Source organism: Nicotiana tabacum, chromosome 1, assembly GCF_000715075.1.
Source record: "Nicotiana tabacum cultivar K326 chromosome 1, ASM71507v2, whole genome shotgun sequence".
NCBI classification, from domain to species: Eukaryota; Viridiplantae; Streptophyta; class Magnoliopsida; order Solanales; family Solanaceae; genus Nicotiana; species Nicotiana tabacum.
The window spans coordinates 144,675,103-144,699,984 of NC_134080.1; positions in this window are offsets into that span (position 1 = coordinate 144,675,103).

The following is a 24,882-nucleotide window of genomic DNA, read 5'->3' on the forward strand; positions in this document are numbered from 1 at the left end:
CCAGGCCAGATACTATGCCCTTCCTACCCGTACTGAGGTTGTCACCTCCTATTCTGTCATCACAAGTATTGTCCCGGTTTGTCATAGAGATGCATCGGTTCTATTCAATCCAGGCTCCACTTATTCTTATGTGTCCTCATATTTTGCCCCGCATTTGGGCGTATCTCGGGATTCTTTGAGATCCTTTATTTATGTTTGTACTCTTGTGGGAGATTCTCTTGTTGTGGACCATATTTATTGGTCGTGTTTGATTGCTCTTAGTGGTTTTGATACCAGAGCTGATTTATTATTGCTTCGTATGGTAAACTTTGATATTATCTTAGGCATGGACTAGTTGTTGCCCCATTATGCTATTCTCTATAATCACGCTAAGACTGTGATACTGGCTATGCAAGGTGTACTACGTTTAGATAGGAGGGGTACTTTAGATCACACTCCCAGTACAGTAATTTCATTTCTGAGAGCTCAGCGAAAGGTTGAGAAGGGGTGTGACGCGTATCTAGCTTATGTGAGAGATGTTAGTATTTATACGCCTACAATTGATTCAGTCCCAGTAGTGAGGGATTTCTCTGATGTGTTTCCAAATGATCTTCCGAGTACGCCACCCGACAAATATATTGATTTTGGCATTGATTTGTTACCAGGCACTCAACCCATTTTTATTTTTCCTTATTGTATGGCTCCTCCTGAGTTAAAGGAGTTAAAGGGACAATTACAGGGATTGCTTGATTATGGTTTTATTCAGCCTAGTGTGTCACCTTAGGGTGCTTCTATCTTGTTTGTGAAGAAAAAGGTTGGTTCTATGCGTATGTGCATTGATTATCGCTAGTTGAACAAAGGTACAGTAGAATCGGTATCCTTTGCCTCGTATTGATGACCTATTTGATCAGTTATAGGGTGCTCGAGTGTTTTCTAAGATTGACATGCGTTTAGGTTATCATCAGATGAAGATTCAAGAGCCGGATATCCCGAAGAATGCCTTCAAGACTCGGTATTGTCATTGCGAGGTCTTTGTTATGTCATTTGGGCTGACCAATGCCCCATCAACATTTATGCATTTGATGCATAGTGTATTTCGGCCATATTTTGACTTGTTCGTCATTGTATTTATTGATGACATTCTAGTATACTCCCAGAGTCAGGAGGATTATGAGAAACATCTAAGGACAGTGCTTCTGACCTTGAGAGAAAACAAATTATATGCAAAATTCTCGAAATATGAATTCTAGTTGGATCCGTGGAATTCTTGGGTCACGTACTAATGAGTGAAGGGATCAAGGTAGACCTGAAGAAAGTGGAAGAAGTGCAGAGTTGGCCCAGACCATCCTTAGCTATAGTGATCCGTAGTTTTCTTGGCTTGGTGGGTTATTACCATCAATTTGTTGAGGGATTTTCATCTATTACAGCACCTATGACCAGGTTGACCCAGAAGGGTGCTCCGTTCAGGTGGATGGAGGAGTGTGAGGAGATCTTTCAAAAGCTCAAGACAGCTTTGACTACAGCCCCAGTATTGATATTGCCTACAGGTTCGGGGTCTTATATTGTCTATTATGAGGCCTCTAGGATTGGCCTTAGATCGGTATTGATATATGATGGTAGGTTGATTTTCTACTCATCTAGATAGCTGAAGGTGCATGAGGAGAATTATCCTGCCCATGATCTTGAGTTAGCTACTATTGTTCATGTCATGAAAATCTAGCGTCATTATTTGTACGGTGTTCGTTGTGATATCTACACTAATTACCGAAGTTTGCAGCATCTGTTCAAGTAGAAGGACCTTAATTTGCGTCAGAAGAGGTGGTTAGAGTTGTTGAAGGACTATGATATCACTATTTTGTACCACCCGGGGAAGGCCAATGTGGTGGTCGATGCTTTGAGTCGTCGAACAGGGACTTTGGGGAGTTTCGCTTATCTACCAATAGCGGAGAGGCCCATGTAAATGGATGTTCTGGCCTTAGCTAGCCAGTTTGTGATATTGGATATTTCAGAGCCCAATCGGGTCCTAGCTTGTGTAGTTTCTCAGTCTTCCTTGTTAATTGTATCAGGGAGTGTAAGTATGATAATCCTCATTTGCTTGTCCTCAAGGACAAGGGTTTGCATGGTAATGCCAACGATGTGATCATTTGTGATGATGGGGTATTGAGGATGTTGTGTCGGATTTGTGTACCCAGTGTTGATGGGCTTTGGGAGTTGATTATAGAGGAGGCCCTAGTTTTGCGGTTTTCCATCCATCCGGACGTCGCGAAGATGTACCAAGATTTGAGACATCACTATTGGTGGAGACGGATGAAGAAGGATATAGTTGGCTTTGTAGCTCGATGCCTCAATTGTCAGCAGGTGAAATATGAGCACCAGAGACCGGGTGGCTTGCTTTAGCAGATAGAGATTCCGGAGTGGAAGTGGGAGCGGATCACCATGGACTTCGTAGTTGGACTCCTACGGACATTGAGGAAGTTCAATGCCATTTGGGTGATTGTGGATCGGCAGATAAAGTCTGCACACTTCATTCTTATCTGTACAACCTATTCTGCAGAGCGGTTGGCTGAGATACCTATCTGAGTATTTTGTCTGCATGGTATTCTTGTTTCCATCACTTCAGATAGAGGTACTCAGTTCACATCACGGTTCTGGAGGCCGTACATCATGAGTTAGGTACTCGGGTGGAGTTGAGCATAGCATTTCTCCCCTAGAAAGATAGACAGTCCGAGCTCACTATTCCAATTCTTGAGGATATGCTCCATGCGTGTGTGATGGTGTTTGGAGGTTCTTGGGATCAGTTCTTACCACTTGCGGAGTTTTCCTACCACAACAATTACCAGTCCAGCATTCAGATGGCACCATATGAGGCTTTGTATGGTAGGCGGTATAGATCCCTGGTGGGTTGGTTCGAGCCGGGCGAGGCTAGATCATTGGGCATTGACTTGGTTCAGGACGCCTTGGAAAAGGTTAGGGTGATTCAGGATAGACTACGCGCAACCCAGTCCAGATAGAAGATTTATGCGGATCGGAAGGTTCGTGATGTTTCATTTATTGTTAGAGAGCGGGTCTTGCTTCGAGTCTATGAAGGGCTTTATGAGATTTGGGAAGAAGGGCAAATTGAGCCCAAAGGTTTATTGGCCCCTTCAATGTATTGCGATGTTTTGGTGAGGTTGCTTATGAGCTTTCCTTACCTCCTAGCTTGGTAGGAGTTCATCCGGTATTTCATATTTTGATGCTCCGAAGGTATAATGGTAATTCGTCGCACGTGTTGGATTTTAGTTCAGTCCAGTTGGACAAGGATCTATCTTATGTTGAGGAGCATGTGGCTATATTAGACAGGCAGGTTGGAAAGTTGAGGTCAAAGAGTATTGCATCAGTAAAAGTTCAGTGGCAGGGTGAGCCAGTCGAAAAGGCAACAAGCAGGATATGCGCAGCCGTTACCCTCAACTTTTCACCACTTCAGGTATGTCTCCATGCTCGTTCGAGGATGAATGAATGATTTAAGAGGGGGAGGATGTAACGACCCTGCTGGTCGTTTTGAGAATGTATGCCCTGATTCGCTCTTAACTACTTTCCTCGTGTCTATTTTTGTTGTTGTGATTTTCCGGGATGGTTCATCTTGAGTTTCGGAGCATTTTGGGACACTTAGTCCCTAAATGAGAGTTTAAATCATAAAATTTGGACTGTAATTGGAGTAGTGTGAAGACGGTTCCGAAATGGAATTCTGTCGATTATGTTAGCTCCGTTGGGTGATTTCTGGCTTAGGGGCGTGTCCGGATTGTGCTTTGGAGGTCCGTAGCTTATTTAAGCTTGAAATACCGAAAGTTGCATTTTGGAGTTTTCGGGCCGATAGTGAAATTTGGATATCAGGATCGGAATCCGATTTTGGAAGATAGAATAGGTTTGTAGTGTTGAATATGACTTGAGTGTGAAACTTGGGGTAAATTGGATATGGTTTCGTTGGTTTCGTCATCGGTTGTAGAATTTTTGAAATTCAAGTTCAATAGCTTTGGATTGGAGAGTGATTCGGGGTTTTAGCGTTGTTTGATGTTATTTGAGGCATCGGCTAAGTTCATATGATATTTTAGGATTGGTTGGTTTGTTTGGTTGAGGTCCTGAGGGCCGCAGGTAATTTCTGAAATTGCTAAACCTGAGGTTTTCGCACCTACGGATATTAGACCACAGGTGTGGCGCCGCAGAAATGGTTAGGCAATTGCAGATGCGGTCTGAGGCTTGAAAGATATTGGTTGCAGATGCGGCTCAAAGACCGCAGAAGTGGGAGCGCATCTACAAGGAATGGAGCGCATGTGCGGCGCCTGGGGGTTTAATGAAATTCCGCACGTGCAGATCCCTATACGCAGAAGCTGGACCGCAGAAGTGGCCCCTTTGCTGCAGATGTAGTAATCACTAGGCAGAAATATGAAATTTCGAGGGTTTGAGTTCATAACTTCAAAATTTGATTTAGAACTCGGTGGAAGGCGATTTCTTGAGAGATATTGAAGAATAACTATTGGGTAACAAATTCTAACTTTAATTTGGTTATAATACATTAATCTGTTATTTTCCTCATCTAATTAATGAATTTGAGGGTAGAAGTTTGAAAATGGGGGAAAAAGTTCCCCAACGATAAATCTGAGTTTTGAACAAGAATTTGACGTTGGATTGGGATGATTTTTGTACGAGTGAACTCGTGAGTAAATGTAATTGATTTGAATTAGTTGCTTGTAGTTTTATTTACGTTATGTAATTGATTTGATTAGATTTGGGTCAGTCAGAGATTGATACTCGTTGCAAGAGCATGATATCAAATTGATTTTTAACTGGTTCGAGGTAAGTGGCTTGCCAAGCCTTTTGTGGGGGTACTCCCCTTAGGATTTTGGTACTGTTGTTATAGGAATACTGTGTACGTGAGGTGACGAGTGCGTACATGTGCTAATTGTTGAAAACCCTCGTTTTCATTAAGTTAATATCTATGTTTTCCTTTTATTGAGCAATACTAGCATATGAAGCCTCTTTTTTAGCTTAGAAATGCATGCTTACGTGGCATCATTGTCTTATCTGCTTGTATACGGTGAAATCGGTGTCACACCTCCTTTTTCCACCCCGAAAGGTATATAGAAGTTTTCCAATTAAAGTGACATTATTCGAAATGGGATTATTTAATTATCAGAGTCGCCACATGAAATAGTTTATTTGGGGTCGCAAGTCACCGGTTTATTTTAAAATCCCAATCGAGGTAATCGACTTTATTTTAAAAGTCTGCGAACCAGAAATTCTAAGTAAGGAATTTTGTTAACCCGGGAGAAGGTGTTAGGCGTTCTCGGGTTCCGTGGTTCTAGACAGGTCGCTTAAATTGTTAAAATTGACCTATTATCTGATTAACTATGTGTTTTAAAAAAAACTATTGTGCATTTTACCTTTTGTAACCACTTTTATTTGTTCTAGGGAGATTCAATGCTATTTAAAACATGTCTTGAACCACGCTACATGAAATACACCCGCAGTTTGCGACAATTCTATTTAAAATTGTTGAAGATTGAAATTGGGTCACATGAAATGTACACCCGCATTTTGTAATTAAAAATCATAACTACGTCAAGGGAACCGTACCCGTAGCTATAATGAATTATTTAAAAAATGCGCTTATAGCAACTACGAAGGTTCGAATTTAATAACAACAATTATGAGGGCCACGAAGAGTTTAATTGATGGCACACCTCAATTTCTACAAGGATTAACTCTTGAATTAAGTTCATGAGGGCCATGAGTTAAGAGGTTTTATGGCAAGCCTCAATTTGATTTTAACTAAGAGAGATTATTTAAATAAGGCTAAGATCCTAATTGAGGTTCAAACTAGAATTTTCAGCTTAAGGTTAGGCTCTTTGAATTTATGTTGAAAACTGCTTTGGCCCAAGACGTCCGGCATTTGATTAAGACCGGTAATACATTAGCTTCAAAAAAGCTAGTTTTAGGCTCCAAAATTGGGCCCAGCAGAATGAGAGTTCCAAGGGTCTTGCTTCGTTTGGGTTTTAGCTAAGGTTTACCCACATTGGGATTCATGCGGGCCCAAATGCTATATGTTTTCTAGTTGGGCTTATCTACCTTTATATTTTCAATCAACCTTACACATATCATGATTTTCCCTTAAACCATAATTTTCTTCTAGAGATCACCAAAATTGAAACAATACTATTTCGAGCCTGAATTAAATATACTAACACGACTTGAAAGACTCGCATTTTAAGCTGAATTTGCAAATGGAAGAATTTTTAAACTGAAAATCGGATTTACTGGGTTTGATGCCCAGGCAAACTCGCCTAGGCCCAGACTTGCTCGAATGAATCCCAAACTTGGGTTTGGTTGCAAGTCTGGCCCAATTTACATTTACATGCAACCATAAAACATGTTTATTACAAAAAGAAAATCTACTATTGAAAGTCTACTGATAATCAAGCTCAATTTGAAACCTAACAGTCCATTTACAATATTGACAGTCCAAGACTTTATAGAAAAGAAGAATTTTAACCTAATGAATCATTATCCTAACAGTCCCTCATAGCTAACATCCAAAGAAGGAAAAAAGAACTTCTAAAAAAAGAAAAATGAATAAAAGGAAAATTTCTTCTAGCCTTGAATTCCTGCCATCAGTTTCTTCAAAAGCCAATGTACCAGGTTGCAAGATATCAGCCACAGAGCTGCTTCTCACAAGCTGATTGTTTAAACTTCAACCTTGAAATTTCTTATTGCCAAACCAGCTCCTTTTTCTACCAAGAATCTCATGGATCTTACCTTAAAAGGGTCAAATTCACAAAATACCTTTAGTTATACTATTCTACTACATTATCATACCAAGACTCAAGCAAATGATGCAGAAAACAGTAGTGGTTCATGGGTTTAACCATGTCAAGGGTCATACTCATGAACCAACAAAGGTTTTAAACCTAAAGTTATGACATACTACCTTAGGGCAATATCATAATGGACCAAAGGGAAAGGAAGGTATGGTTAAATCCATGAATCTCACCATGTAAGGGTCAGACTCAATGAACCAACCAAGTTTCAAACATAGGGATCTAACATATTATCTAACTAATGCAAAGAAAAGCAGATATGCATACTAGCTGAACAAATGAGTGGTCAATGTTAGATAAAGAAAAAGAATTTTATGACCTAGAACCAAAAGCATCAGAAACTCACACATTTTAAAGGAGGAAGAAAAGGCTTCAGTATTGTTGTGATTTCAGCATATAAACCACAGCAAGAATATACAAACAATGGCAAACAAAAGACAGTTCCTATTCATCTTCAATTTCATTTATAAGTAATCAAACAAGGAAAGGGTCATGTGTACCTTGAAACAGCAAATGAAAACTACAGCTAAATGGAGGACAACTGTTGGAATAATTTCAGAAATAGAAACAACAGCGGTAATCAACACAGCTTCAACAAATAAGTGAATCCCAGAGTTTCAGAAAGACCAAAAACCGACCACTTGAAAAAACAGAAATTCCAACCAAATAATCCTAAGAAAATTATTCAATTCAACTCATTTATAGCTTGTTAACAAAAGGAGAGGTTTTTTTTGAAGTTTTTCGGAAGTTTGTTTGAGGTTTTTCTCAATTCTGAAATTCAGAGAAAATAGGAATTTTATGCAGAGAATGATACTACTAATTTCTAATGATTGTGTAATCTTCTTTCACAGAATGAGGGAAACCTACATATATAGGCTACCTAGGGAGGGTATCTTTTTGGCATATTCCTTATCCTAAGGTAAAAAATAGTACTGTCCTTGGTACAGCTGTCCCATATTTCAGCATCTTTTATAACAACTAGGACAGTTGTACCCTTTCTAGGAAGTTTCTGATTATTTAGCCTAAGTAGAAATCCATTTTTACCCTTTAAGTTACTGCTTATTTCAGCTTTTATCCTAAATTTTTAAGTTCAGCCAAGTTCCTAAAGTTTCTATCTGTGAGCGAATTAGAACAAACAAGGACAAACCTAAAAAGGGTTGAAAATTTGGATCAAATGCCTAAGAAGATCAAATGGGTGCAGTCTAAACTTAACAGAAGGAAATGCTTAATTGACTAAAACGAAACTAGAACTGAAACTAACAAATAATGCATTTAAATAGTAATCAAACAAAATCAGAGAAGCAAATGCAAGGAAACAACTAGAATTCAAACTATATCAATTTGCCAAACTTAAACAACTGAAACAACAAAACCTAAATACTTGTTAATTTTCCTAGAATAAACCATTAGATTGGTTTAGGAAAATAGAACAATCAATTGAAATGCTGAATCTTAGAGATGAAACCTACGCTAACTGAAATTGAACCAATTGGAAACATGCTTTTTCTCTTTTTTTTAATCAAACAAAACAAACATCAAACAAATTTAAGAATCTGTGAATTAAAAGAAAATGGGTCTAAAATAGCCTAACTAAAACATGCAGCCATAACAAAAACCATTAAACATGAAATCAAACACACAAAAGAAAGTAAAGAGATTTACCTAAGTTTATTTAGAAAACTAGGTAAATTTGTGAACTCCTCTAAACTCTTTGAAGTGTAAATGAACTTTAACTACCATTAATCGACTGTTCTTAACAAGAACAGTCGATTAATGGAGGTTTTAAGTTCATTTGATCAGATACGAGGCAAGAAAAGTGGGAAGAAAAAATTAGGGTTTTGAGTTTTAGATCTAAAATTAGGGCGATTCTAGGCTCGTTCGAAAGGAAATATGGGGATATTCAGGGAAAATGAGGCGAAGGTCATTATATGGTGTAAATTTTGTGGGGTTTGGAACAATTCGGGTTTTGGCCACGATTTTCGATTTAAGATTCTAAGATCTAGGCTGGGATTTGAGGGTGGTTGGAAATTTGGAGTGAGGAGGTTATGGGGATTTCATGGTGTAAATTTGGGAAGGTTTGGTATACCAGTGCCGCCGTGGGCGATTTCCGATGGGTGGTTGACGGCGGAGCCGGCAAGAGAATCCTAGGTGGCTAGGGTTTTTTTGAAAGAAAGATGAAGACGAAGAATGAAGGAGTTAGATGGGGGAGTCAGAGTTTCGAACAATTCTATCGGAATGCAAGATCAGTTCCCAGCCGTTAGATCTAAGATGATCAACGGCTTGGATCCAAAGGGGGGAAAACAGGGTCATTTTAGGAGAGTGGGAGTTGGACCGGGTGCATTTGGTTTTGGGCTTGGGTTGTGGGTAATTGGGAACGGATTTTGGGGCTTGGTTTTGGACAGATTTGGCCCAAGTTAAACTCTTTTCCCAATTTCTTTTCTTTTCTTTTCTTTTCTTTCTTCTTTTTTTTTTACTAAAATCCTAAAAAAAATAAAAAATCCTAAATTATCTAAATTGTAGAATTAAACCAACTATCAAATTATAAAAATTATAATCATCACTTAATTCAAAACTAATAGAGAAAACCAATAAATTAAAAATTAAAAGACAAGAGATGTAAAAATGAGTTATTTTTGTGATTTTCAAATTTCTATAAAAAAAATAATTACTGATTAATCCTGAAAATATAAAAACAAATCCTAAATGCAATGCATGGTGTTTCTGGTGTTTTTCATGATTTAAATAAAACTTAAACATTCACAAAATGTAAACAATTAAATAAGATTCTACAAAAATTCCTAAAATGGCAACTAATTAACAAAAAATATATTTTCTTGGGATTTTATAGGAGTATTTTGTATAGGGCAAAAATCACATGCTCACAGCTGCCTCTCTTTGCTCGGAAACACAAAGGGTTTTCGGGCAAAGACAAAACGAGCGACTATGAGGGATTTTTGCCCGTTTGAAACTCCATGAGAAGCATCTTTTGAAAGAGTCTGACCGAACCTTGCTTCAGAGGTTGCCTACACATCCTTGGCTGTAAAGGAATCAGAACAGTGTAGTTCTGGAAGTTTTGGTAGCTTAGACTACTGGGAAACTGTGATTTCACTGTTGTTGCTATTGTTTCTGCCTGCAGAACTCCTTACTACACCAAAATGAAAGATGAAACGCTAAACTAGCTAAACCTATCAACTATGAGTTACAAGATTCCTAGCTATAAACCTTTTGAAGCCTGATCTTGAGTATTGGATGGTTCTTCCTGCAGACTCCGACCTAAATCTTGATGTTCGTTAGTTCCAACCGCTGGTTCATCTTCTTCAGCTTTTCAGATCGAGGTGGGACATGCAAAGCTCATGACTTCAACCATGGCTTGGGCAGTCCGCATCTTTTCTTTGTTTCTACGCTCAGAGTTCAACTTCTTTTCTTGTTTCTTCTTTTCTTTTATTTGGGTTGAGACTTCTTGTTTTGGTCACCTCAAACCTTGTGCCTCATGGTAAAAACCTATTCAGGCACCAAAGAAAACAAACGAAATTTTTCTGCCCCAGTTTTTACTAGGAAACTTTCGTGAGTTATTGCAACAAAATCTAAGCTATTTCTTTATTGAAAGCAATAAAATCAGGATTGTGTATCCTTGGGAAAAAGAAATTAGGGAGTGGAGCCCTAAATTTATAATGAAATCAACTAGGGATTAAGGGCCCTTAATTGGAAAGATTGGCATGTTATGTTGGAAAAAATGCCGGGTTATGCCGGAAAAGAAGGAAGGTCCTCGGGTTAGACTGGGAAGGTCCACGGGTTATGACGGGGAAAATCATCGGGTTATGCAGGAAAAGAAAAAGGTCCACAGGTTATGCCGGGGAGGTCCACGGGTTATGCCGGAAAAGAAAAGGGTCCTCAGGTTATGCTGGGGAGGTCCACAGGTTATGCCGGGGAAGGTCATCGGGTTATGCCGGAAAAGAAAAAGGTCCTCGGGTTATGCCGAGAAAGTCATCAGGTTATGCCGAAAAAAAGAAAAGGTCCTCGGGTTATGCCGGGGAGGTCCACGGGTTATGCCGGGAAAGTGATCGGGGTATGCCGGAAAAAGAAACGGTCCTCGGGTTATGCCGAAAAAGTCATCGGGTTATGCCAAAAAAAGGAAAAGTCCTCGGGTTAGGCCAGGAAGGTCCATGGGTTATGGCGGGAAAGTCAACGGGTTATGCCGGAAAAGGAAAAGGTCCTCGAGTTATGCCGGAAAAGAGGAAAAGGTCCTCGGGTTATGCCGAGGATGTCCACGGGTTATGCCGGATAATCAACTAGGGAATGGAACCCTGTAATGGAAAATAATATCAGGTTATGCTGGTAGTGACTAGGAATTGGGACCCTATGTTGGAAAACCGTAGCTAGAGATTGGGGGCCCTATGCTACCATAGTTTTGAATTTTCTTCTTCTTTCTTTTCATTTTACTTTTAATACTTTATTCAAGGGAATGTATGAAGAGTTTGAAAGGGACTTCCCTTTTTGGGTTAACTTCTACTGCAGGACCATTCTGGCCTCTACGCACCTTGCTTTTATTGCACCTGCTTTTTGTGAGGTTATCTTGGATTGCACCTTATTCCAAATCAAAGAAAAATTTGTCAGTTTGATACGGTGGTTGGTTTTGTGGCCTTGATTGTTTTGATCACTTGATCTCGGCCCAACTCTTTTGCTGAAATCCTTTACCGGTTGCTGGCTTTCTGGAGACCGATCTCTCTTCTAAAACTGGGTATCTTGACTTTAACCAAAATTTCTCATGATGGTTTACCCGTGTGGGGCCTTGGCTTTCCTTATTTTGCCTTTATGGTATCTTGACTTTAGATTTATTTCATTTTCTAGAGTTTTTGACTCTGGAGCATCGGTCGTCAAGGCTAGTTGAGATCGACTTGAGGCACCTGCTGAGGCTGGGTGCCTTTACTTGAACTTCACTTTTGCTAAGCAGAACCCCATAAAACCAATCTTGCTATATTTTCTTTGTATTAGTTTTGGAGGAGGATTAAATCGAAAGGGATTTAAAGAAAAGTAAAGAAAGGACAGGAAAATGAATTTAAAGAGAAGTGTCCCTTTCGGGGGAGGGAAGAAGGACTTATCTGGAGCACACAGACTTCAATAGACATGACATGCTTCTTGGACAGGATACTCGATCTGTTCAACTATCCAACCTCTCATAAACACACTATGACCCATGTTTTAAAACCGAAAAACCTTGCCAGGAGTCTTTCAGTGCCAATGGTTGTAAGGAATTCGTTCTTCTCGATCAACGGCGCCCTTTGCGGGTTTTCACCAATTAAGCTCTCTCATTTCTCTTCTTACCATCGCCTTATAGTGCTCTTTGCGAGTTTTCACTAATAAGACTCTCATTTTTAGTTTCTCTACTCACCATCGTCTTACAGTGCCCGTGTGGCTTTTCACCAATAAGACTCTCTCATTTATTTCTCTCATCTTATTGCATCAAATCCAAGCAACTGCATTCTCCGATTCTCGAACATTCTCACCGATTGATCAGAAGGACTTGAACAGGATTTGGGGTAAAAGAATTTGGATTGAATTACAACTTTGGAACTTTCAGGCAAACCGTCACCGAACCATTATAACATCTGCCCCAGTCTCATTTTTGGGGAAATTTGTATTTTTATCTTGGTATGACTGGACCCCAGAGAGAGGCTGCCTACGTATCCTTTCGGAATCAAGTCGAACGTAGTTCACGAAGTTTTTTTTTCTTTTTTTTTTCTTTTTGTTTTGATTTGATTTTTTTTTAAAAACGTTTTCAGGTTCCAAAGAGGGTAATCAAAGAAAGGTAACCAACTCAAAGGGTTAGCAAAGGATTGGAGTGTTTGGGGTAGCGAGAATGAAATCCTTCGCCATTCCAATCGGATAATATTGGTACCAAAAAAAGGTTAAACGTAATACCTTTTGACCGCGTCTGCATTGGCAGTTCTTTCGGGGTCATTTCCTTCAATGTCTCCCAGGTACAACACCTTTTTTGGCTAATATTGTTTGATAATGTATGGGCCCTTCCAGTTGGGAGCAAACTTTCCTTTTTCTTCCTTGTGATGAGGGAGAATACGTCTCAAAACGAGTTGCCCCACTTCAAAGTTCCTAGGCCGCACTTTCTTGTTGTAGGCACGGGTCATTCTTTGTTGATACAACTGCCCATGACAAACTGCGGCCATTCATTTTTTATCAATTAGGTTTAACTATTCTAGACGAGTTTTGACCCACTCACTATCCTCAATCTCAGCTTCAACAATGATTCGAAGAGAAGGGATTTCAACTTCTGCGGGTATCACTGCTTCAGTGCCATAAACCAATACATAGGGTGTTGCCCCAACTAATGTGCGCACAGTTGTGCGATATCCCAACAATGCAAACGGCAACTTTTCATGCCACTGCCTCAAACTTTGAATCATCTTTCTCAGAATCTTCTTGATTTTCTTGTTTGCTGCTTCAACAACACCATTGGCTTTGGGCCGATAAGGGGTAGAATTTCGATGCGTGATCTTAAGTTGTTCACATATCTCCCTCATCAACTGACTATTCAAGTTTGCGGCATTGCCTGTAATGATAGTGGTAGGGTTACCAAAATGGTAGATGATGTTAGAGTGTAGAAAGTCTACCAATGCTTTCTTAGTGACGGCTTTGAGAGTGACTGCCTCAACCCATTTTGTGAAGTAATCAATGGCAATCAGTATGAATCTATGCCCATTTGAAGCTTTCGGCTCGATTGGCCCAACAACATCCATACACCAGGCAATGAATGGCCATTGTGCTGACATAGGATGCAGTTCTGTAGGTGGTGCATGAATCAGGTCACCGTGTACCTGACACTGATGACATTTGCGGACAAAACTAAAGCAATCTTTTTCCATAGTCATCCAGTAATAGCCTGCTCGAAGGATTTTCTTTGCCAGGACATATCCATTCATATGAGGTTCACACACTCCTGCGTGTACTTCATGCATGATTCTTCTGGCCTCTTGGGCATCCACACATCTTAACAGGTTGAGATCTAGAGTCCTTTTGTACAATACTTCCCTGCTCAAGAAGAAACCTCTGGCAAGTCTTCTAATGGTTCTCTTTTGGTCTCCATTGGCTTGCTCGGTATATTCCTTTATTTTATGAAATCTCTTGATATCATGATACCATGGCTGAACATTTGGTTCCACCTCAACCGTATTGCAATAACCATGCCTTTCTCGGATTTGGATTTCCAATGGGTTAATATGGACATTTCCTGGGCATGGAAACATCGAGGCCAAAGTAGATGGGTTAATATGGACATTTCCAATGGGTTAATATGGACATTTCCTGCGCATCGGCTAACTCATTGTGAAAACGAGGAATGTACCTGAAATCGACTGACTTAAATCGCTTGCTAAGATCTTCCAAAAGTTTCTTGTATAGTATAAGTTTGACATCCCGAGTTTCCCATTTTCCCTGAGCTTGTGGATAATAAGATCTGAATCTCCCATGATTATCAATTCTTCCACATCTTGGTCGACTGTAATATTCATACCTATAATGCAGGCTTCATACTCGGTAGTGTTGTTTGTGCAGAAAAACCAAAGCCGGGTTATGGCTGGTGTTACAAACCATATACACATGTGTTAGTTCATGCCATATATTAGTTAACATAAATCCAAGAAGGAATTATCTTTGAGATGATAAGAAGTCAATCCTATTGGTCTTAAGTGATACAAGAGTGTATAAGGGTGATTAACCAGTATTAGAAGTTAAACGAATCAAGGATATTGTAACTCGTATTTTCAGGTAATCTAGCGGTGCTTAATACACTCAAGAGGTCATTTATTAAGGTATTTGAATCATATAATATCCGTATCATAAGTCTTGAAGTCAAACGAGTTATGAAACAAAAGTCGACAAAAGTTGTCACAACTTAGGTTCATAATTTTACTTAAACATTAGGTCAAATGTTTCTAATCTTTTCTCATAATTTACAAAGAATTACAGGATGATATACCAACAAAATTAAAGATCTATGAGTCTAGTTTCCAACTCATTAAACCGTTCATCGATACGATCTCGGAGTAGAGAGATATTCACGTTTTCGCGAGATTGCGCTAAGCACCTCTCTATGAGGCCCACTAAGGCGGTTTAAGATATTTGGACATATATAGGATGCCTCCAACCCGTTTTAAGTCATTTCTTCTCACTATTTTCAGACCTTAGAACCCTAGGAACATCCTCTCAAGGTTCTCTCAAGATTCAAGACCCAAAAAAGGGCAAACAACACAAATCAAGTGTCGGGAATTCCGTGGCGCTAGTAAGTCTCTTGTTCTTCTTGTTGTTGCTCATTTTTGTGTCATTCCAGCTCGTGTGGGAGGTTGTTTTAAAGGGTTTATGTTCTGTAAATACTCCCTCATGTTCTTAATATCAATCCTAGGTGATTTCAAGCCTTCTAAAGTGATTCTAGTGCCGAAAAACACTAATTGATCGCTTTTTTCGCTTTTTTGTTGTTGTGGCAGCGTTGGAGGGATATTTCATGGAAATTTAAGGTCAAATTGGAGTTGTTCTTTCTGTATAAAGGTAAGGAACCTCTTACTCTATATGTATTTAAGATTATCCAAGTTGCGGCTAAGACATTGAAGCTAGAACTTGTGAAATATATATCGAAAGGCTTGGTAGTAATGTTATTATTTTGTGGACTGTTTTGCGTTTTTGTTGGGCTGCGTATTTTACTACTATCTTGTGGAGTTTTGGAGGAGGAAGGGTGTGGAGAAACACCATATATATGTAGGTTTATGGGCTGATATTTATTCATAACATTTCCAGGTTGTTTGACACGACTACGGTGGTCGTCGTATGTATGGAGTGATGAGGCTATGTGTGGACTATTTTGGGAGGCTCAATATGTTTATGATTGATGTTGTTTGGGATGTTTGGTGACTTTTTTGAATGGTGTGAGGTCATATATATAGGGGAGGTGTTGTCCGTTTCATCGTAAAATAGGCTGTGGTCGATACATAATAGTTATGACGCTTAAATGATAACGATAGTATCGTTTCTCTTATTGTAGACTAAGGAGTTTTGACAATTGCATAGCTTGAGATTGGGGCAGTATATACAAGGTATGTGAGGCTATCCCTTTCCTTCTTTGCACGACTCCGATTGTACATAATGTAATGAACGAGCTTGCAAGATACTCTACTCTTAGAAGCTAGCAGTACTTACATTGTTTTCCATCTTATGGAACGATTGATGTTAATGTTGCTTCTCTTATTCTTATGTTATCAATGTTGTTGGTACTTCCTGATTCTTATAAGTTTCATAGTGAAGAGTTAGTCCTAATAACGTGTACAGAGGATACCGACCTTACGCCACTCCGAAAGGTTTAGAATGTGATTCCATGAGTCGAGCATGCATTATATATATGTATCTATTTTACTCTACCGAGCCACGCTATAGTTGGCCGGGTACAGCACCTATTGTGCAACCACTGATCAGTTGGGTTTTACCGAGCTCCACGTAGCCGGGTACGATTCTACCGAGCCTTATGATGGCCGAGTACAATTTTTTTACCGAGCCTATTATGGCCGGGTACGATATGATGATGATGATGCCCACAGAGGCGAATGCTTTAAAGGTTTATGTATTTATACATATGTATCATGCATTTCATGTAAGTAGCCCTCAGAGGTACTAAGATGTTACATGTTGTATATTCTCTATCTTTGCTTACATTACTGATCGCATTTATGGTTCCTTGCCTTACATACTCAGTACTTTATTCGTACTGACGTCCTTTTATTTGTGGACGCTGCATGTCGTGCTGCAGGTCCTGATAGACAGGCAGGTGCAGCTCCCCCACCACAGTAGACTGTCCAGTTCAACGGTGATTGGCGAGATCCCTTCTCCGGACTTGCCTTGGTCTTGGTATGCAATTTTTGTTATAGACATTATGGGTATGCCGGGGCCCTGTTCCGTCTATGTTGCAACACTTATGTTCTTTTAGAGGCTCATAGACAGGTGTCGACTCATGTATTGTTTGGTATGCCTTGTCGGCTAGTGTTTGTTGTAAAGTCTTTCATAGTAGCGTGGTAGCTCATACCTTATATGTAGTTTCTTGATTGTCTAGTCATCCCCTACTTTGTATGTTCATGCCGTCATATTTTATTGCTGATTGTCCATGATCCAGGTCTACCATTTATATTGATCTCGTCAGCCCTAAAAGATAATAATGAATGTTAGATGAAATGTACGTTGGTGCTCGGCAAGTGTGGTCGGGTGCTAGACATGGCCCTCCAGTTTGGGTCGTGACAAACTTGGTATCGGAGCATGTCTGTCCTAGGGGTTGTCTATGAGCCGTATCTAGTAGAGTCTTGATTATGGATGTGTAGCGCGCCACATTTATAATCAGGAGGCTTCATGACATCTAGGGTTGTTACCTTCTTCCTGAATCTAGATCGTGCGTAGAGTTGAGTCGTAAGTGTTCGTCTCTAATATTCACCTTGTTTTTTTCAGTGATGCCTTTGACTAGGAAGCAAACGATTAGTAGACGGCTTGATACAGCAGCGGGAGAGGGTACAAGTCAGGTGCCCCAAGTCAGAGCAGGACAAAGTGAGGCTCAGAGTGAGATGCCCTCTCATACCTCATCTACTCCATCTCCTCCCGAGGATATTAGAAGGCACCCAGCGCCTCCCGTTCCTCCATCGGGCACTCCAGACCAGGATATGCGGAGTGATTTGCAGTTATTGACTAGCTTGGTAGCTGCTCAGGCTCAGAGGCAGAATACAGGTGCTGCTGAGAAACCAGTTAGTACAAGAGTTTGTGATTTTATTAATTTAGACCCTCCAGTGTTTACCGAATCAGACCCCAAGGAGGACCCACAGACTTTTATTGACCAGGTTCATCGTACACTTCGGGTTATGCATGTTAGTGATACAGAGGCAGTAGAGTTGGCTTCTTATCGGCTACGGGATTTAGCGGTTCTCTGGTTTGATAGTTGGGAGAGATCCAGGGGTCCGAACCCTCATCCAGCTGTGTGGAAGGAATTTTTTGAGGCATTTCTTCGTCACTACTTGCCAGTTGAGATACGACGAGCTAGAGCTGATAAGTTCTTGAACCTTAGACAAGGTAATATGAGTGTACGAGAGTACAGTATGCAGTTTGATTCTTTGGCAAGGTATGCTCCCCATATGGTGGCCGAGATGAGTGATAGGGTGCATATGTTCGTGAATGGGTTGGGACCACATCTGATAAATGAGTGTACGACAGCCTCCTTGGTGGAGGGCATGGATATTTCCCGTATTCAAGCTTATGCCCAGACCCTAGAGGATCGTAAGCGCCAGCAGAGGGCAGTTAGGGAGCAGGATAGAGGCCAGCATAAGACGACGAGATTTGCAGGGTATTCTGATGACTTCAGAGGCCGCATCAGGCCACAGTTTTCGAGGAGTTCGGCACCACCTGTAGCTAGTGCTCCTCCACAGTTTCAGAGGCCTCGATATGATCGATCCTATTCTGGTCCAGGTCAGAGTTCGCGGGCATCTGGCTCGCAACATCACAGGGATACTAGTCAGATGAGACCCCCAACACCACATTGTGATCAGTGCGGCAAGGCCCACTTTGGACTGTGTCGTCGAGGTTCTGATGCATGTTATTCGTGCGGACAGCCTGGCCATATGATGCGGGATTGTCCTAATAGAGGAGGTGATGGTATGGACCAGCTGACTGGATCTGTGTCTGGTTCTTCCTCATTAGTTCGACCTCCAGCACGGGGTTTTCAGCAGTCAACAGGTCGTGGTAGGGCTAGGGGTGCAGTGCCGAGTTCGAGTGGTGCTCAAAATCAAACCTATGCTCTAGTAGGTCGACAGGATCTCGTGTCGTCTCCAGATATTGTTACAGGTATTATATCTGTGTTTCTTATGATGTATATGCGTTGATTGATCCGGGATCTACATTATCATATGTTACACCCTTTGTGGCTAATAAGTTTGGCATTGAACCTGAATTGATAAGTAAACCCCTTGCGGTATCTACTCTGATAGGAGATTCTGTGATTGCTAGAAGGGTATATAGAGGTTGCACTGTGATGATTTGTAGTCGTCAAACCTCGGCAAATTTATTTGAGTTAGAAATGGTTGATTTTGATGTGATAATGGGAATGGATTGGTTGGCCTCATGCTATGCAAATGTTGACTGTCGTACGAAGATGGTTAGGTTCCAATTTCCAGGTGAACCCATCATTGAATGGAAAGGGAACATTGCTACACCGAAAGGTAGGTTTATTTCCTATCTTAAGGCAAGGAAAATGATCTCCAAAGGTTACATTTATCATCTCGTTTGTGTTAGGGATGCGGAGGCGAAACCGCCTACTTTACAATCAATCCCTGTGGTCAACGAATTCCCAGATGTTTTCCCAGATGAACTCTCAGGCCTTCCTCATGAAAGGGAGATTGAGTTTAGCATTGATGTGTTGCCTGACACTCAACCGATCTCTATTCCTCTATACATAATGGCCCCAGCAGAGTTGCGAGAGTTGAAGGTGCAGTTGAAGGACTTGCTGGATAAGGGCTTTATTAGGCCTAGCACTTCACCTTGGGGTGCACCAGTCCTATTCGTGCGGAAGAAAGACGGGTCGTTACGGATGTGTATCGACTATTGACAGTTGAATAAGTCTACTATAAAGAACAAGTATCCACTTCCAAGAATTGATGACCTGTTTGACCAACTCCAGGGTGACAAGTATTTCTCTAAGATTGATTTACGTTCAGGGTATCATCAGGTGAGGGTTAGGGAGAAGGATATTCCTAAGACGGCCTTCCGGACAAGATATGGGCACTTTGAGTTATTGGTGATGTCGTTCGGGCTAACAAATGCCCCAAAAGCTTTTATGGATCTCATGAATACTATATTCAGGCCCTATCTTGATGTGTTCGTGATTGTATTCATTGATGACATTCTAATGTATTCTCGTTCGGAGGCGGAACATGCGGGCCACTTGCGGATAGTATTACAGACGCTTCAGGATCGTAAGTTATATGCTAAGCTCTCCAAATGTGGATTCTGGCTGAACTCAGTAGCATTCCTTGGCCATGTGATATCTGATAAGGGTATTAGTGTCGACACTCAGAAGATCGATGCAGTAAAGAATTGGCCGAGACCTACAACACCATCAGAAGTCCGTAGCTTCCTAGGGCTAGCAGGATATTATAGGCGGTTTGTAGAAGGATTTTCCTCTATATCATCACCATTGACTAAGTTAAAACAGGAAGCTACCAAATTCCAGTGGTCTGACACTTGTGAACGTAGTTTTCAGGAGCTGAAGAATCGATTGACATCTACACCAGTGCTCACTCTTCCTGAAGGAACAGAAGGTTATGTGGTATAATGTGATGCCTCAGGTATAGGTTTGGGGTGCGTATTGATGTAGCGTGGGAATGTGATTGCTTATGTATCAAGACAATTGAAGAAGCATGAAAAGAATTATCCAACCCATGATTTGGAATTGGCTGTAGTAATATATGCTTTGAAGATATGGCGGCACTACTTATACAGTGTCCATGTTGACATCTACACAGATCACAAGAGTTTACAATACATCTTCAAGCAGAAAGAGTTGAATTTGAGGCAGTGTAGGTGGCTTGAATTATTGAAAGACTAAGACGTCGAGATATTGTATCATCCCGGTAAAGCCAATGTTGTGGCAGACGCTCTCAGCCGTAAATCAATGGGAAACTTAGTACATATTGAGGCAGGTAGATGGGGGTTGATTAAAGAGCTTCATCAGCTAGCCAATATGAGAATCAGATTGTTAGACTCTGATGACGGAGGTGTTACTGTACAGAATACATCAGAATCATCTTTGGTAGCCGAGGTAAAAGCACGACAATATGAAGATCCTATCTTAGTACGATTAAGAGAAAGCATTCAACAGTGTAAAAGTATGGCTTTTGGGATCGGAAAAGACGGGGCACTGAGATACTAGAGCCGATTGTGTGTGCCTAATGTGGCAGGGTTGCGAGAGAAGATTATGAATGAGATTCATCAATCCCGATATTCCATCCATCCCGGCTCGACAAAGATGTATCATGATGTCAAGGAGCAGTATTGGTGGGATAATATGAAGAAGTCTATTGCAGAATTTGTAGCCCAGTGTCCCAATTGTCAACAAATAAAGATAGAACATCAGAAACCCGGTGGATTGCTTCAAAATATAGAGATTCCGACATGGAAGTGGGAGGTGATTAATATGGACTTCATTATTGGATTACCTCGCTCTTATCATAAGTTTGACTCCATCTGGGTGATAATTGATCGACTTACAAAATGTGCCCATTTTCTGCCAGTGAAGACTACTTACACGATTGAAGATTATGCGAAGTTGTATATCAAGGAGATTGTTAGCCTTCATGGTGTGCCCAAATCTATTATATCAGACCGAGGAGCTCAATTTACGGCTAACTTTTGGAGGTCTTTCCAGAAGGGTTTAGGCACACAGGTAAATCTCAACACTGCATTTCATCCGCAGACTGACGGACAGGCTGAACGTACCATTCAGACACTGGAAGATATGCTACGAGCATGTGTTCTAGATTTTAAGGGGAATTGGTATGATCATCTTCCACTCATAGAATTCTCCTACAATAATAGCTACCATTCCAGTATTAAAATGGCCCCATACGAGGCACTATACGGGAGGAGATGTAGATCACCAGTTGGATGGTTCGAAGTCGGTGAAACAGAATTATATGGGCCATATTTGATTCACCAAGCTATTGAGAAGGTGAAAGTGATACAGGAGCGATTGAGGACGGCACAAAGCAGGCAAAAATCTTATTCTGATGTCCGACGTCATGATCTAGAGTTTGAGGTTGGTGATTGGGTTTTCCTGAGGATCTCACCAATGAAGGGTATTATGCATTTTGGGAAGAAAGGTAAGCTGAGTCCAAGATATATCGAGCCGTATAAAATTCTTCGACGAATTGGACAGGTTGCTTATGAGTTAGAATTGCCATCCGAATTGGAATTTGTCCACCCGGTATTCCATGAATCTATGTTGAGAAAATGTATTGGAGACCCTTCTCGAGTCGTCCCTATCAAAGATGTACAAGTTACAGAGGACCTATCATATGAAGAAGTGCCAGTGGCGATATTAGATCGGCAAGTCCGCAAGCTGAGAACAAAAGATGTAGCTTCCATCAAAGTATTGTGGAGGAACAAAAATATGGAAGAAATGACATGGGAAGCAGAAGAGGAGATGAAGTCTAAATACCATTACTTATTCCAGAATGAAGATAACAAGGATGCTGATGGAAGACAGGATACATTGGAAGGTGAAACGGCTCTATGAGGTAAGCAATAATTTGAGAATACTCCACCTTAATACAAAATGGTGATATGTAGATAATGTAAATATGCATAATGCTTTGTGTAGCCTTGTGAAGCCATATGTTGGGCTTAATTACTTGCAAGTTTTGCTAGTGACCATTTTATAGGGGAAAATTGATCGGAAATTTCCATTGGAATCCACGATGATTTAAACTCCCCATAAACCCTTACATTCGAGGACGAATGTTCCTAAGGGGGAGGGTGTTACAACCCATATCCACATGTGTTAGTTCATTCCATATATTAGTTAACATAAATCCAAGAAGTAATTATCTTTGAGATGATAAGAAGTCAATCCTATTGGTCTTAAGTGATACAAGAGTGTATAAGGGTGATTAACCAGTATTAGAAGTTAAACGAATCAAGGATGTTGTAACTCGTATTTTCAGGTAATCTAGCGGTGCTTAATACACTCAAGAGGTCATTTATTAAGGTATTTGAATCATATAATATCCATATCATAAGTCTTGAAGTCAAACGAGTTATGAAACAAAAGTCGACAAAAGTTGTCACAACTTAGGTTCATAATTTTACTTAAACATTAGGTCAAATGTTTCTAATCTTTTCTCATAATTTACAAAGAATTACAGGATGATATACCAACAAAATTAAAGATATATGAGTCTAGTTTCCAACGCATTAAACCGTTCATCGATACGATCTCGGAGTAGAGAGATATTCACGTTTTCGCGAGATTGCGCTAAGCACCTCTCTATGAGGCCCACTAAGGCGGTTTAAGATATTTGGACATATATAGGATGCCTCCAACCCATTTTAAGTCATTTCTTCTCACTATCTTCAGACCTTAGAACCCTAGGAACATCCTCTCAAGGTTCTCTCAAGATTCAAGACCCAAAAAAAGGGCAAACAACACAAATCAAGTGTCGGGAATTCCGTGGCGCTAGTAAGTCTCTTGTTCTTCTTGTTGTTGCTCATTTTTGTGTCGTTCCAGCTCGTGTGGGAGGTTGTTTTAAAGGGTTTATGTTCTGTAAATACTCCCTCATGTTCTTAATATCAATCCTAGGTGATTTCAAGCCTTCTAAAGTGATTCTAGTGCCGAAAAACACTAATTGATCGCTTTTTTCGCTTTTTTGTTGTTGTGGCAGCGTTGGAGGGATATTTCATGGAAATTTAAGGTCAAATTGGAGTTGTTCTTTCTGTATAAAGGTAAGTAACCTCTTACTCTATATGTATTTAAGATTATCCAAGTTGCGGCTAAGACATTGAAGCTAGAACTTGTGAAATATATATCGAAAGGCTTGGTAGTAATGTTATTATTTTGTGGATTGTTTTGCGTTTTTGTTGGGCTGCATATTTTACTACTATCTTGTGGAGTTTTGGAGGAGGAAGGGTGTGGAGAAACACCATATATATGTAGGGTTATGGGCTGATAGTTATTCATAACATTTCCAGGTTGTTTGACACGACTACGGTGGTCGTCGTATGTATGGAGTGATGAGGCTATGTGTGGACTATTTTGGGAGGCTCAATATGTTTATGATTGATGTTGTTTGGGTTGTTTGGTGACTTTTTTAAATTGTGTGAGTTCATATATATAGGGGAGGTGTTGTCCGTTTCATCGTAAAATAGACTGTGGTCGATACATAATAGTTATGACGCTTAAATGATAACGATAGTATCGTTTCTCTTATTGTAGACTAAGGAGTTTTGACAATTGCATAGCTTGAGATTGGGGCAGTATATACAAGGTATGTGAGGCTATCCCTTTCCTTCTTTGCACGACTCCGATTGTACATAATGTAATGAACGAGCTTCCAAGATACTCTACTCTTAGAAGCTAGCAGTACTTACATTGTTTTCCCTCTTATGAAACGATTGATGTTAATGTTGCTTCTCTTATTCTTATGTTATCAATGTTGTTGGTACTTCCTGATTTTTATAAGGTTCATAGTGAAGAGTTAGTCCTAATAACGTGTACAGAGGATACCGACCTTACGTCACTCCGAAAGGTTTAGAATGTGATTCCATGAGTCGAGCATGCATTATATATATGTATCTATTTTACTCTACCGAGCCACGCTATAGTTGGCCGGGTACGGCACCTATTGTGCAACCACTGATCAGTTGGGTTTTACCGAGCTCCACGTGGCTGGGTACGATTCTACCGAGCCTTATGATGGCCGAGTACGTTTTTTTTACCGAGCCTATTATGGACGGGTACGATATGATGATGATGATGCCCACAGAGGCGAATGCTTTAAAGGTTTATGTATTTATATATATGTATCATGCATTTCATGTAAGTAGCCCTCAGAGGTACTAAGATGTTACAGGTTGTATATTCTCTATCCTTGCTTACATTACTGATCGTATTTATGGTTCCTTGCCTTACATACTCAGTACTTTATTCGTACTGACGTCCTTTTTTTTGTGGACGCTGCATGTCGTGCTGCAGGTCCTGATAGACAGGCAGGTGCAGCTCCCCCACCACAGTAGACTGTCCAGTTCAGCGGTGATTGGCGAGATCCCTTCTCCGGACTTGCCTTGGTCTTGGTATGCAATTTTTGTTATAGACATTATGGGTATGTCGGGGCCCTGTTCCGGCTATGTTGCAGCACTTATGTTCTTTTAGAGGCTCATAGACAGGTGTCGACTCATGTATAGTTTGGTATGCCTTGTCGGCTAGTTTTTGTTGTATAGTCTTTAATAGTAGCGTGGTAGCTCATACCTTATA